Genomic DNA, 14159 nt, shown 5'->3' on the forward strand with positions numbered 1-14159 from the left:
TATGTGCCAATCCATGGATCCCAGGGCTGGGATAAAGCCTCACAAGCCATCGACAGTTTAGATATTAATTCCTGCCTTCTTTGAATTTAGCAAGTGTTTCGTAGAACTAGAAGTCTCTAAAGTACACGATTGTGCGGCTGTTTCAACAGAGCCCTCCAGCCAGCAACAAGGGGAAATAAATCCCAGAGAGAACTAGCTAAACCGGGCAATTGCAGTTAAGTTGGGGCAGGTGGCAGGCTCAGCTGCTGTGTGACTTGATGTTCTCAGTGAGATGTGGACTGGGTAGTGATCTGTGTGTCCCCAACCATGAAGACCTGGAATAAACACTTGATACATCTGCCTCCTCTCACACCCCATCCTGCCACCTGATGGATAAGAGGTCAGAGCCTTCCTTCTATTTCTTTACTACTACATGGCTGCATGGTCTTAGGCAAGTCGGAGACCGTGTTATTAGCAGCTAGCATCTTCAGAGTGGGGCACCCTGCGAAGTGTGTTATATGCTCTATCTTACTTAATGTTCTCAAGAACCTCATGAGTTTCGAGTTATGTTTTCTTTCTATGGATGAGAAAACTGAGGCTTACAGCAGGTTATAGAGTTGGGAGTTGCACCCAAGTCTGTACAGACTCTGAAGCTGCCTGCAAACTATAAATCTGCAACACTGTAAATCTGGAATATGTAGTAATTCTAAGCTTGTTTGCCCTTAATATATAGCTTTATATATATGTGTGTACATACGTAGAGAGAGTAATAATTGGCCAAATCTCAAAGGGAAAAATGGACAAGTCCACTGGCATAGTGGGAGAATTTAACATCAGTTTCCTAGTAATTCATATATCAAACGGGCAGATAATAAAAACAGTGAAGAATACAGATGCTTAATGTAGTGGACGTGTATAAAACACAGCTCCCGTGCCTGGAGCATACTTATTTTCAAGCACATGTGGAACATCTATGAAAAGTGACAAGGTGTGCTCTTCAGTAAATGTTACAGTCAGGATCATTCAGGGTACTTAAAGTCAAAATCACTTAAGTGAGAAAGTAAAGACAAAAAGGCAAGTCAATGGTATAGTGCTCTGTGGATGTGAGATGCTCTTCAATTCCTTTCCATGCTGAGCGACCAGACCCAGCTGGGAGGAGCTCAGTCTTGCGGGGCTAACCTGGCGGCAGGGCACTAGAGAGGCGAGCCTGTTGTGGACCACCCCAGGGTTACTGGGGATTAGATGCTGGTCCTCTTTCCTTTTGAGGGGCCTGGGGTGGAGGGTTGTTTGATGTGGGAACTACTCTCTGCTTCCCGATTAGGCATTTTGTAAACATACATCCCCATCCTTCCACTCTCTTAGCAGAGAGAGCCCTTAAAACCACCTGGGACTCCTTGTTTTTTTTTTTTTTTTTTTAAAAGTTAAAAATTCCTTAATTTTTTATTCCTGGTACCACTACCACAATTTACAGGGCAATATACCTGATGTAATGAAAAGAAAAAGAAAAAGACAAAGCTACAACAGATAAAAGACCCCAGGAATGTACACCTAATTGACACTACATTGCATTAATCAATAGCTGCACTGTTTGCAAACTGTGGCTAGGACAGTCCTGAACAAGAAGGGTTTCCTGTTTAAGCTGCAGTAACTTTTCTGACTGTGGATCATCGTTCCTCCTGTGGCAGATTTTTACAGTTCCTCTAATGCATTTGGGACGACTGTCTCAAAGTAACCTGCAGCTTTCCTGACAACTCCTCGCTCTCTCTCCTGCTAAGAACTGTAGCCCTTTTCTTCTGAGTTTTTACAACCTTCTGCTACCATATCCACCACTTCCACCACCAGATCCATAACCACCACCATAGGGACTGCCCGAGCTTCTTCCACCAAAACTGCCCCCCTTCGTGGGTCCATAATTTGATTGCTGTTGTCCACTATAATTTCCAAAATCATTATAGTTCCCACCACCACCATAGTTACCTCCAAAATTTCCTCCTTCATTGTAACCATCATATCCTCCACCACCACCACCATATCCACCACCTTGGTTTCCATATCCTGGTCCACCACCACTATAGCCTCCTCTACTACTATAACCAGGTCCACCACCATAGTTGCCACCATCACCTCCAAATCCATTATATCCACCATCACCTCCTCCATAACTACCTCGACTGCCACCACCTCCACCACCATAGCCTCCTCTCCCACCAAAGTTTCTACCACGGCCAAAGTTACCTCCTCCACCTCCAAAGTTTCCTCCACGACCCATAGTTGCCAGATCCACCTCCGCGACCTCTTTGTGATCCAGCAGATTGCATCTCTTGTTTAGAAAGGGCCTTTTTCACGTCACAATTATGCCCATTAATAGTGTGGTATTTCTGAACAACAATTTTATCAACTGTATCATGATCATCAAAAGTTACAAAAGCAAATCCTCTCTTTTTTCCACTCTGCCTGTCTTCCATAACTTCTATGGTTTCAATCTTGCCATACTTTTCAAAGTAGTCTCTCAAATTATATTCTTCTGTATCTTCTTTTTTTTTTTTTCCCTTTTTTATTTTTTATTTTTTTGGGGGTACACCAGGTTCAATCATCTGTTTTTATACACATATCCCTGTATTCCCTCCCTTCCTTGACTCCCCCCCGCCCCGAGTCCCCCCACCCTCCCCACCCCTGTATCTTCTTTAATACCACCAACAAAAATTTTCTTCACTGTTAGATGGGCACCAGGCTTTACAGAATCCTCTCTAGAAACAGCTCTCTTTGGTTCCACTACACGCCCATCCACCTTGTGTGGTCGAGCACACGTTGCTGCATCCACCTCTTCAACACAAGAGTAAGTCACAAAACCAAAGCCCCTGGAACGTTTTGTTTGGGGGTCTCTCATCACCACACAATCTGTAAGTGTGCCCCATTTCTCAAAATGTTCTCTTAAGCTATCATCTGTAGTTTCAAAGCTCAGACCACCAATAAACAGTTTTCTCAACTGTTCTGGTTCCTTTGGATCATGGCCCTCCTCCCCCCGGCGGCGGCGGCTGCGACGGCCGGAGTCGGGCTGGGGGTGACCGGGCGGCGGTTTTACCTCCGTTTTGAGACCGGACTCGCCTCTTCCAGCTCGAGTTCAATATGGGACCGAGAGCGGGACTCCTTGTTTATGGGAATTCCAGGCTGTTCCAGCATTCCTGTGCCCTGATAACATAGCCTTTTCAATGCTGGGAAATTAAAATGTCTTGTTGCTACATAAATTAAAATCACTGGCTTTCAAAAAGCTGCGAATAGGAGTTTTGTAAATGGAGGATTTTATACCGCAAATTTTTCTCTTAATGTAGTAATTCTTATTCTCAGAGGGACGTGTGTGTGTGTGTGTGTGTGTGTGTGTGTGTAGGAAGCTGTTTTAGCACTTGTAGCAGTGTGGCATAGATGGTCTCGAGCTTGGGAGCCAGGGAAAGTGGTGTCACTTATATATATAAGATTATATATATATATATATAAAAATATGTGTGTGTATGTATATATATATATATATAAAACTGAATCACTATGCTGTATGTCTGAAACTAACACAACATTGTAAATCAACTATACTTCAATTAAAAAAAAAAGCTATTGCTTCTCCTCTCTGATCCTCAGAGAGGGCTTCAGAAATCTGCCTGGAATTAGACTCAGGAAAAATACATGAAATCATGTATTTTATTGTATTTTTTTGTTTTTATAAACTTATTTGTTTATTTATTTATTTATTGGCTGTGTTGGGTCTGTTGCTGCACACAGGCTTTCTCTAGTTGCAGCGAGCAGGGCCTACTCTTCGTTGTGGTGTGCAGGCTCTTCACTGCCGTGGCTTCTCTTTTTGTGGAGCACTGGCTCTAGGTGTGTGGGCTTCAGTAGTTGTGGCACGTGGCTCAATAGTTGTGGCGCACGGGCTTAGTTGCTCCAACGCATGTGGGATCTTCCTGGAGCAGGGATCGAACCCATGGCCCCTGCATTGGCAGGCAGATTCTCAACCACTGCGCCACCTAGAAAGCCCCGAAATCATGTATTTTAGACAGCTGTGTCCTAGCATATAGTAAGCGGCTGGGCACCTACAACTTCATTGGTTCAGACTCATAGCTTTAGAATTTGCAGTCACTTGGGTTGCATTCATATATATATAACATGTTGGCTCTTCTTCACTCAGTCTTACAGATATTTGAGAAACTGTAGTAGGATCTAGAAGTTCAAGTTGGTTTCTGCTATTCATGATGAGTCTCCGAAGCAGATGAGTAGAGAGGATCTTAGAATCAAAGGATTCTAAGTTGGAAAGAATCTTCCTCCCTTGGTTTCTTTACTTGAGGGGGCGGAAAAAAGGACCAGAGTTCAAATGATTGACCTCAGGTCATAAAGTTAGCTAGATAGGACAGGAATAATGTTGTAGCCATTACTATGGTTACCAGCGTAGCGTCTGTGTGTGTTAATTCATGTCACAACATCTTTATGAGAATGCTGCTGCTATTCCAATCTTACGTGTAAGGAATCTGAGGCGTAGGCAACGTACATCGCTTGGTTAAGGTCATGCAGCTCCTGCCCTGTTCCATCTGGCTCAGACCTCGCCCTCCTAACCAGAGCCCTGCACTGCTTCTTTGGTGTGTTTAATCTTTTTACTAAGTTGCTAAAGCCAGGCATGTGTCCTTCAGTGAGGGGTCTTCTTGCACAAAGTGAGGATTGTGTGCAAAATATTCTCAGATCTCCCTGAAATGTACACCAGTCTCTTAGAGATGATTTAAAGCCGGCCTGGGATTAACTTGTACGTACAGATTTATGTGACTTGGTTCTACTAGAATTTATTGAATGCATCCCCATGTTTGCTTCTGAAATGGGGCCATTCACCAGGTCCCTGGGTACCTCCCCACTCTCTCTCCCCCAGTCACACCTTCTCAGGTCATGGGCAGGATTGTACTTGAGGTTAGTCCCATTTCTTTTCTGTGATAATGTTAGAATTATTTGATCTTTTCCTCGGGTATCAGAAATGGGTGAAAATTTACTGCTATCACCCATTTCTTGCTAATTTTGACTGCTTCTCCTTTGTGGCCTTATATTACGTGTTCAGGAACCAAGTGCCATATCCTTGCAGAAAATGGGAGACTTGCTTAGACTTGGAGCTACTTTGTCTCCAGAGAGGGGGTGCCTCACAGGCGCTGTTGGCTGTCCGTGGAGCTGAGGGCGGTGGTGCTGTGCTCATCGCCTGTCTCCTCCCCACACTTCTGCCTCCAGTTCAGGCCTTCCTCGGCTCCCCCCACCCCCTCCACGCCAGCCTGCTGAGGAGTTCTGAGCGCCGGTTGGTCAGAACTCTGCAGTGTGGTGTTGGAGCCACAACTAAAGGCTTTAGTCTTGCATTAATGATGGTTGTGAGGCATGAAGGGATGAGTGGGAGTTGGCAGTGGTGCGGTTGGTCATGTAGATTGTTTGTACGTTTATTATTTTTTCTTATACAAGCGATGCACTCAGATAACTAACCTAATAAGCAAAATAGTTAGGGAAAACTATTTTCTGATGACTATGGAAACATGCATGCCTTTGCCTTAGACATGCACCCGGGCACACGTATAGCTGTCATTCTCGTGCACTCTGACCATTGGTTTGCACATCTGCAACTCTGAGACTTTGCTTTTGCAGCTCCTCAGAGTCCCCCCTCAGAGCTAGAGAAGACAGCTCTAGGCCCCAGTGCAGGCCTGGTGATCAGCTCTGGTGATCCGGCCGGTCCCAGAGGTCCCAGGGACTTTCCCTCAGTAGGTTAAGAGGCGTTGTCCTCTGCTGGGTAGAATCCCTTGGAGATCTTAAACGTCTTCTGCCTCCAAATAGAAGCAAAAGTTGTAAAATCTCTTGTAGCCTCTGTCAGCTTAGGACGCTGGCCCAAACGGATCTCTCCCAGACCCTGTCCCAAGTGATCTCTATTTCTGTTGGTGAGTTTGGAAATAATTCTCTGTTTTTGTGTGAGAGGTCATGGAGGGGTTACTGAAGCTGGGTCCTGTTCTCAGTGAGCCTGTGTATATACAGACAAGGCTGTGTGTGTGTGTGGATAGGTCATGAATCATTGAAAAGTTAGGCTATGGAGCATAGCAAGACTTAAGTGTGAGTGTGGGCGTTGACATATACGTGTGCTTATATACAGTCTATCTATGGGGTCTGTTAGAGTCTGTATGTGTATATGTGTATCTGCAGTATACACACTTGATATGTGTACAGGTATGTACACACACACACACACACACATGTGCTTGGTACCGAAGACACTCTGAGCCATGAGTTTCCCTTTGATGCTTGGGAAGGCCTCCAAGGAAAATTTTGGGAGCATAGGCCCTGGAGGGTGGGCTGGATTTTGGATTGATTGTAAGTGAAAAGTATGTATTTTAGCTGCTGGAACTGGGAAAGATGTCAGGCGTTTGGTGCTAGGATCTGGAGTTTTCTTTGGATTCCCCACAAGCCATTTGACGGTTAAGAGCAAGGTTGGGCCTTCTGTGGGATGTCCCCTGGTGTTGTGTGACTCTCCTCATAGTGTCCTGCCTGGGTGAGCTGGGACCTTTGTCCTTGTACTGCTGGTCTGGGTATAAAAATCCTGTGCTTCTCCCTCAGGAAACCATTGACCTATATTATGGGTTTTATAGAAAACCCTGCTTTGATGAAAAGCCCACCTTGCTTGTTCCCTTTTCTTGGGTTGGAGGGGTTTGCACAAGGCAGGAGGGTCACTGGACTCTCTGATTAGTAACAGCATCATGTCTGTCATGGGCAAAGATGGCCTCACACCCTTGGGGAAATAATGGTAAGTCAGTCCCCAAGATGAACACGTGCCTTGGGAACTTGGCAGGAAGTTTCTTCCATGTTACTCCCACAGTGGGGCAGGAAGGTTCTTGCTGCAGATGGTATTTTGACCTGGAGCGCGTGGAGACCTCCCCCTCAATGTAGTAAGGCATTAACTCGCACTTCCTGGGTGGGCTTTTATCTGGCAGTTCTGATCTAATGCCAGCCTCTTTTCCTCAAAGGGAAAAATGTGTGTTTTTTGGATGATAAAATACAAAATGATCATTACTGAAAGTATTATAAAAGTAGAAGAATAGACTAGTATTCTAAAACCCACAGCAACTGTTAGCATTTTGATAGACTTCCTCTTAGTGTCTTTCTCTGTGCATATTTAAGTTTTTAATTTTTCCAGGTTATGAAAATAACACATGTGGAAAATATAAAAACTGTTAAATCACGTGCATGTATTATTTACCTTGCAGATAATGGCTGTTAACATTTTAGTGCATTTCTTTAATGTTTTCCTTTTTTTATAGATGGATATGTGTATGTATTTTTCCTCCAGTAAAATGAGGGTGTATTTTAAATAGCTTATATCCTGTTTGGTTTGATATTTTCATTTTTCAATTAATATTGACATTGCTTAGGTTATGCCATTTCGAACTGTGTAAATGTAGTTTAAATTGATACAGTTTAAGTGGATATATCAAAATTGACCTAATCAGTTCCTGTGCATCTTTGTACAGAAAGCTTTTTCAGTGTTTCAGGATGCATTATCAGAAGTGGAATTACATGGGTTGAAGGAAGATTTTTAGAGCTTTTAACACATACTGTCCATTACTACGGAAGAGAGGTGTGGGGAAAACTCTGACTACAACTTTATACTCAGTTGGTCTCTTCTCCCCCAGTCCATCCTGAGTCCCTGCCTTCTTTACCTTTTTTGGTTATTCTCTTATTAAAATTTTTTTGACTAATCAGTACATGGAGGACAGATATGTGGGGAAAGCATTTATCCTTCCCGCCTCTGTCTCTTGGACACCAGTTTCCTTGCTCAGAAGGAATCATCTCTCATATTTTATGTGTCCATCCAGAGATAATCTATATGTAGACAAGCATGCCTGTGTATGTGTATATAACTGTTTTTTAAAGCACAGGTGATAGCTTTACCACATTTACTCTGTGATAGTGATACCACATTTACTCTAGTATTTTGCTCTATACTTTGTAGGTCTTTGCACATAGGTACAAACAGAGCTGCCTGTTTCTGTCCCTTTTTCGAATGGCTGCTTAGTAGTCTGTGTAATGTGAATGCACCATAACCTACTTGCCTATTCAGCTATTGATGGGCTTTTTTTTTTTTTTTTTGGTTTCTAATATTTTGTTTTTCTTAATGAATATCCATGAACAAATATAAATTCACATATACGTGAAATGCTAAGAAATCTCTGAAAGAAGAATTGTTGGGTCAAATGAATAGCAATTTAAAAACCTGATAGCTATTGCCACATTTCTTTCTTTGCAGGAAAGATGTATGAGGGTCCCTTTTCCCCACTCCTGTAGCTACACTGTTAGGCTTTTTGATCTTGGTCTTTCTGAAAGATGAAAAAATGACTTACTTCACTTTTAATTTGCATTTCTAAGTGGGGTTGAGTATCTTTTACATGTTTGTTGAACTGTCTTAATTCCTTTTGACACTTGTTCATACTTCTGTGCCTTTTTTCTGTTAGGTTGTTGATCTACTTCTTATCCGTTTGTTGGAGCTATGAGTCCTTTGAATTGCAAACAGTTTTTCCCAGTTTATCATTTGTTGTTGAACTGATAGTGTATTTTTGGTTTTACTATGAAACACTTACTTTATAGTATATTTTCCCCCAGTACTATTATTGATTTGCTTTTCATCCCTGAATCATTATCTACAACTTCCAAGGGGTTCAGGATGCTTTGTATTTTAGATGGAGTCCCTGAGTCTCCTGAAGGTGATCCATGTGGGAATCATTGCCTTAGAGTAATGAGTGATGCAGGTTTACATAATGAAGTCTAAGCTACTTTGAATAGTATTTACTGGGAATAATTTGAACGTGGAACTAAGTGAACTTTTGTCAGGCCGTCGGAATTATGTTTGGTACCCAGACGCAGCCGGCAGCCAGATGCTAAGCACAGCCCCTTGCAACGGGCTATCATTGTCCCTGTTGGAGGTTATGGTCCTGTCCTGGGAAGTGGGCCCAGAGCAGCCTCTGAAATACTCCTACAAAAGAGACCAAATCTCTCCTCTGTTTGCAAAACCATTGCTCTTGCCTCATATGGTAAATACTGATTTGGCAACAGGACCATGCTTCCTTGTACTTTGATTTTTGTGAATTTGATGCCTTGATCGAGTTGAAAGGGCCCCACATGACGTATGTTAGCCGTGGTTGCTCACCTGCTCTGTGACCTTGGGCAAAACACTCAACTGCCTTGATCAGTTCTTCCTCCGAAAATTGGTAGTTTCAGTGCCTCAGAGCTGTGAAGATAAGATTAATGCGTCTGATAGTTCTCATTTAACTGTACTTAGGTCTGGTGGGCAATTGACCTCAAATTTTTATGTGTGCCGAAATCTGTGGGGAAGGGGTTGTTAAACATGTGGATTCTTGAGCCCAGGATTGTGTATTTTTACTACTTAAGAGATTCTGAAGCAGATGACCCGTGATCTACACTTTGAGAAATTCAAAACTAACTAAAGCTTTGAGTTGTACAAGTCAGGGAAAGCTGGTGGGATGTTTCCTCTGGCGTCAGCTTCCATCCCTCCCCTTCACCTAACGGTGATCCTTTTGGTTCAGGCCTACATTTAGTTGTAAGGGCTCTTATTCAGGTCTGTAGACTCTATTCAGAGACAGAGATACACACTAAGATAACTAGCTGACTTTTATGCTGAGAATAATAGTATTTTTCTTCCTCACATCATTGGTTATTTAACAGGGAGCTTTACGGCTGAGGTTAAGGCCAGGAGGGCTTGAATTAGGGCAATAGTTATGTCTTCATGGGTGTTTGTAGGTGTTAGCACCAGGCCCATAGACATCCCTGACACTCTGCCCAGAGAGAAAAGTTGGTCTTTCTGTCCAGCAACCCGTGGGCAGCTGTTGAGAAAGATCCCATGCACCAAGCCCTGTGAATTACTCTGATCTTGTGATATGACAGGTATCCCATTTTGGTGGCTTCAGGGCTCAGGTAAGTTGCTGCTCTTTGCTTATAGAGTGAACCAACCATGTTTGCTGGTTGTCTTGATCAGTGGGTGCCGGGTCACTGCCTTTGGGATAGTGTGTACAGTGCTTCCCAGATGACAGTGTGGACATCAGTCACCAGGGATTAAAATGCAGATTCTGATTTAGCAGGTCCAGGCTGGGACCTGAGGGTCTATATTTCCAGTAAAGCTCCCAGGGGGGAGGTCCAGGGACCTCACTTTGCGTGGAAGAGATTAGGAGTTAGACCTAGATTTAAAGCCTGGTTCTGCCATTTCAGCTGTGCTACCTGTGTACCTTTGTTTACTCGAGTTACCTTGCCCAGCCTCGGTTTTCTTCTTTGTATAATAGAGACAGTTTGATCTGTAAGCATCTAGCTGGACAAATGTTAGCCGTCTTCCAATTAGACAGCAGTTTTTGAGACAAGGAAGAAGTAAAGAACACCAATAATTGGATTTTCACCTAAATGTATCAGAACAATACATTTTGGACAAATTGGGAGGCTTACCAGTTGAACAGATTTTTGACAGTATCAAAAGAAAGATTTTGAGTATTAGGTAATGCTTGTGGTCAAGATGTTTTTCCTTTTAACAGGTGTCTATTGTTCATCCTGTTCTGAGACCTCTGGGAAAAACTTACCTAAACATGATGTGTTGGCCAATACAGTCTGGCAGTGCTGGTTTAGTCAGGGAGTAGAGGTTTATAAGAATTAGATTTCTGATGCCTAGGTTTCGTAACTTGATGTGTAGAAACTGACTTCTAGTTTCTTATTAGGCAACATCTTTTTTGGGAATTATATCTGCAGTTTTTATAGGGACATTTGCCTGTATTCTTAGGAGGCATAGGTTCTAAACCTGTCTCTGCTGCTAACTGGCTCTGCGGCCCACAGCCCTGGGCTTTAGTTCCATCCTTTGCTCCATATAAGCTTCTAGAGGACAGAGGCTTGTTTGCCCTGCTCACTGCTAGGTATAGTGCACAGGCTACGTGCTCAGCAACTATCTGTCGAATGAACATAGGGGTTGGTCAGCACCCATGCTTCTTAAACTTTAAGTGCATTTGGATCACCCAGCTTCCTGTTGAGACACTTTCTGATCCAGCAGGTTTGAAGTGGGGCCTGAGATTCTGCATTTCTAGCCAGTCCTAGGTGATGCCTGTGCTGGTTTGTGCATCACTTTTAATAGCAATTTCTAGAAATCTGCTCTGTGATCTATAGAAATCCTTGTAGATTTATTACTCAAGGTCCGTTTCTAAGTACCAGCTGGTTCTTTGAAACTGACCAGCAGCCTTGGGCTCTTGCTGCCTCTATCTAAGGACTGTCTGGATCATGGTTTTCGTGTCTCTGACTGTTTATTTAGTTCACATTTCATTAAAACATTCGGCCTCCAAGCAGCAGCAGCAGCAGCAGCCGCCCCTGAAAATTGGTTACAAATGGGGATTCTGGAGCCCCAGCCCCGACCTCCTGAATCACACATTCCAGGGTGGGATCGGCGGTCTGCTATAATCAGCTATCCAGGGGATTCTGATGTTTGAGCACAACTGCACTGCTTTAAAACTTGTCAGCAGGTTTTGGGGCCGTGCAGTACACTACTAGTGGATATCCAGCCCCTCTTTTATATGGATGGATCATGCTAGTATCTTGAAACCTATTGAAAACTGATAGAAAAATTTGGAACCTTGGGTAGATGTTAATGGACTTCTCTGGGTGAGCAGAAGGTAGGTGTAGATGTGATTCACTGGTTCTAGCCACGTTTCTATGGACACGTGTGAAGATCACTTTTGCCCGTGTCCTTCCCCTGGGGAATTGGAGACGTGGCTGCCCATTGGAATCACCCGTAGGGTTTTTAAAACTGTTGATACTTTGAGATTGATGTGATTGATCTGGGTGTAGCCGGGGCAGCAGGATTTTTTAACAGCTCTTCAGGTGGTTTTTAATATGCTAAGATTAAGAATTACTAGGTTAAATAAACACATCATTTGATTTTTTTTCTCTGTATGTTTTAAATTTATTTTTAATTTCCACACATATAACTCTTTTGTGTGTACGTATGAGTTCTGACAAATGCAGAGTCATGAAATCACCACTGCACTCAAGATTCCCAGCATTTGGTTTTCATAAACACACTTTTGGAGTTTTCCTCTTTAACATGACAAACAGAAACACATGGCCTTCTCTTGATGTGTGTTATTACTGTCGTTGCTGTTACTGTCTGAAATCCCACATCTTCAAATAAGTGTAAATTTCAAAACTGTTTCCTAGTTCTTAATTGCCATGCAATTTGGAGACTCTCTTAATCAGTGGTTCGCAGTGTTGGAGAGCTGCAACCCAAGGTCACACCCCAGACCAGCTAGACAGAATCTCTAGGGGAGACCCAGGCGTTGGCCTTTGTAAAGCTGCCCAGGTGTTACTAACGGGCAGTCAGGCCTAAGGACCACTCCTGATTCTCCCATAAAGTACCTCCAGGTGAAAGGTCATGGTTCTTTTCAAGGACATAGATGCGTCTGACATTTCACTTTTCCTTCTGTGGCACCCGTTTGGGTGCAATTTAGAAAAGGATTCAAGGAAAATGACTTCTTAAAGCTTACTCGTTGTTCATCAACTTGATGGTTTCGCCTACTTGCAGTGAAATACACGTTGGTTTTGTCTTCCCTCTGTGGGGCCTGTGAGCAGCATTGTAACTGTACAGGTCGTAATCATGCAGCCTGTGCAGCAGTGCTGGGAGGCTGTCTCAGTGATGACCCAGGCTCACGTGTGCTTTCATCGTGGGAGCGAGGGAAATGATGGATGGCTAGGACTTTGTAAAGTCAGTGGAATGCTCCCCCAACTTACCTGTTTCCAAGAATAGATGCTGTAATTGTAGTTTTTAAGAGGTGTTTTCTAAATAAGTGGTATTCAGGGAACATCTTCTTCTCCAGGACTAACAGCTCCTTGGTATTCAGAGGTTAGGGGCTGATCTTCCAGCAGTGCTTATTATTTAGTCCAGAAGCTGAACCAGCTTACCCAGAGGTGCTAAGCTCCTGGAAGGTGGAGTAATGCCATGCTTTACATGAAGTTTCTAAAATTCTTTAAAGAAGATGATCTCCTGGGATGTTTAGAATGAACTCACTTCACAGATAAGGAAACTGAGCCTCGAGGGAAGAAGAGATTTACTTGCTCAGTCCCTCATCTGGTTATTGCTCTTAGATGACATCCCTGGATGGTTTACCCATTGGTTAGGTTCATCCAACAGGCTAGATGATGGATGAGCGATTCAAAGGGGGGTGATTCTATCAAATTCAAGCCAATGATTGATTGTGGAACTCTTCTACTGCAGGGATTTTTTTGGTCTTGAGAGCCCAGTTCATACAGTTAATTAGGGCACCTTTTCCTTTTTATGGAATTCAGGAAGATCCTAAATGTTTTAACTACTACCTCTTGTTGCAACAGTTGTCCTCCCAGGCCTTGAAGAACGCCAGCCTTTCTTTGTTTTTACTATTCTAATATCACCTCTGCTATTTTATCAAGAGTTCAAGGATCATATTATGATGGCTGTTGGTATATGAGCACTTCTGCCCCAATATACCTAATTCTTACAGGATTGCTGCAACGTATACTCATCGTCAGTACTCTGCAATACTCTGCATTAGGTGTAATCTAACAAGGCCTCAGACCTTGGAGTGTTAGATTGCAACTCAGCTGTGTCAGATGAATAAATTATTTCCAAATTGTGGAATGGAAAGGTCATTTTAGGGACATGTACTTATGGAAGCAGAATCTGTCCTCAGTGTGTGGGACTGGAGGGCTCTTTAGGATGTCCTGCCTGCTTGGTTTTAGATTTGGGGTCTTATATTTCTACATCCACAGCGTTCAATGTGCACTTTCTAAGAGGTAAAAAAGAGGTGAGTTCTACCTGTAAATCAGAAGGTTAAATCCTCCTCTCTAACCCCTTTCTACATGAAAAGCAATATACCTACCTGACATGCTTAGGCCATTTGTGAATCAATAAAGCCTGGTACTGTCACTCTGAAAAATTGTTACAAGTCCTAAGTACAAATGGAATGCTTAAAAAAAAAATCTGGGGGAAAGATATATCTAATTTGATTTACTCTGGAGAGAAGGTGAATGCTTTATAACCTGCTGATTACCATAATAAAACATCTCTATTCTTCAGAGGAACATAAAATGACAATAGAACTTAAATTACTTTATGCAGTACC

General features: G+C 43.0%; 1 protein-coding gene and 1 pseudogene across 2 annotated transcripts in view; one reads left to right on the plus strand and one right to left on the minus strand.

Annotated features, from left to right (window-relative positions):
• The window catches only part of TLN2 (talin 2), a 452015-nt gene that overhangs the window by 129737 nt on the left and 308119 nt on the right, over positions 1-14159 (plus strand). The window lies entirely within an intron of this gene.
• Positions 1643-5194, minus strand: LOC130844701 (heterogeneous nuclear ribonucleoprotein A3-like; annotated as a pseudogene).

This window comes from Hippopotamus amphibius, chromosome 2 (assembly GCF_030028045.1).
Source record: "Hippopotamus amphibius kiboko isolate mHipAmp2 chromosome 2, mHipAmp2.hap2, whole genome shotgun sequence".
Classification (NCBI taxonomy): Eukaryota; Metazoa; Chordata; class Mammalia; order Artiodactyla; family Hippopotamidae; genus Hippopotamus; species Hippopotamus amphibius.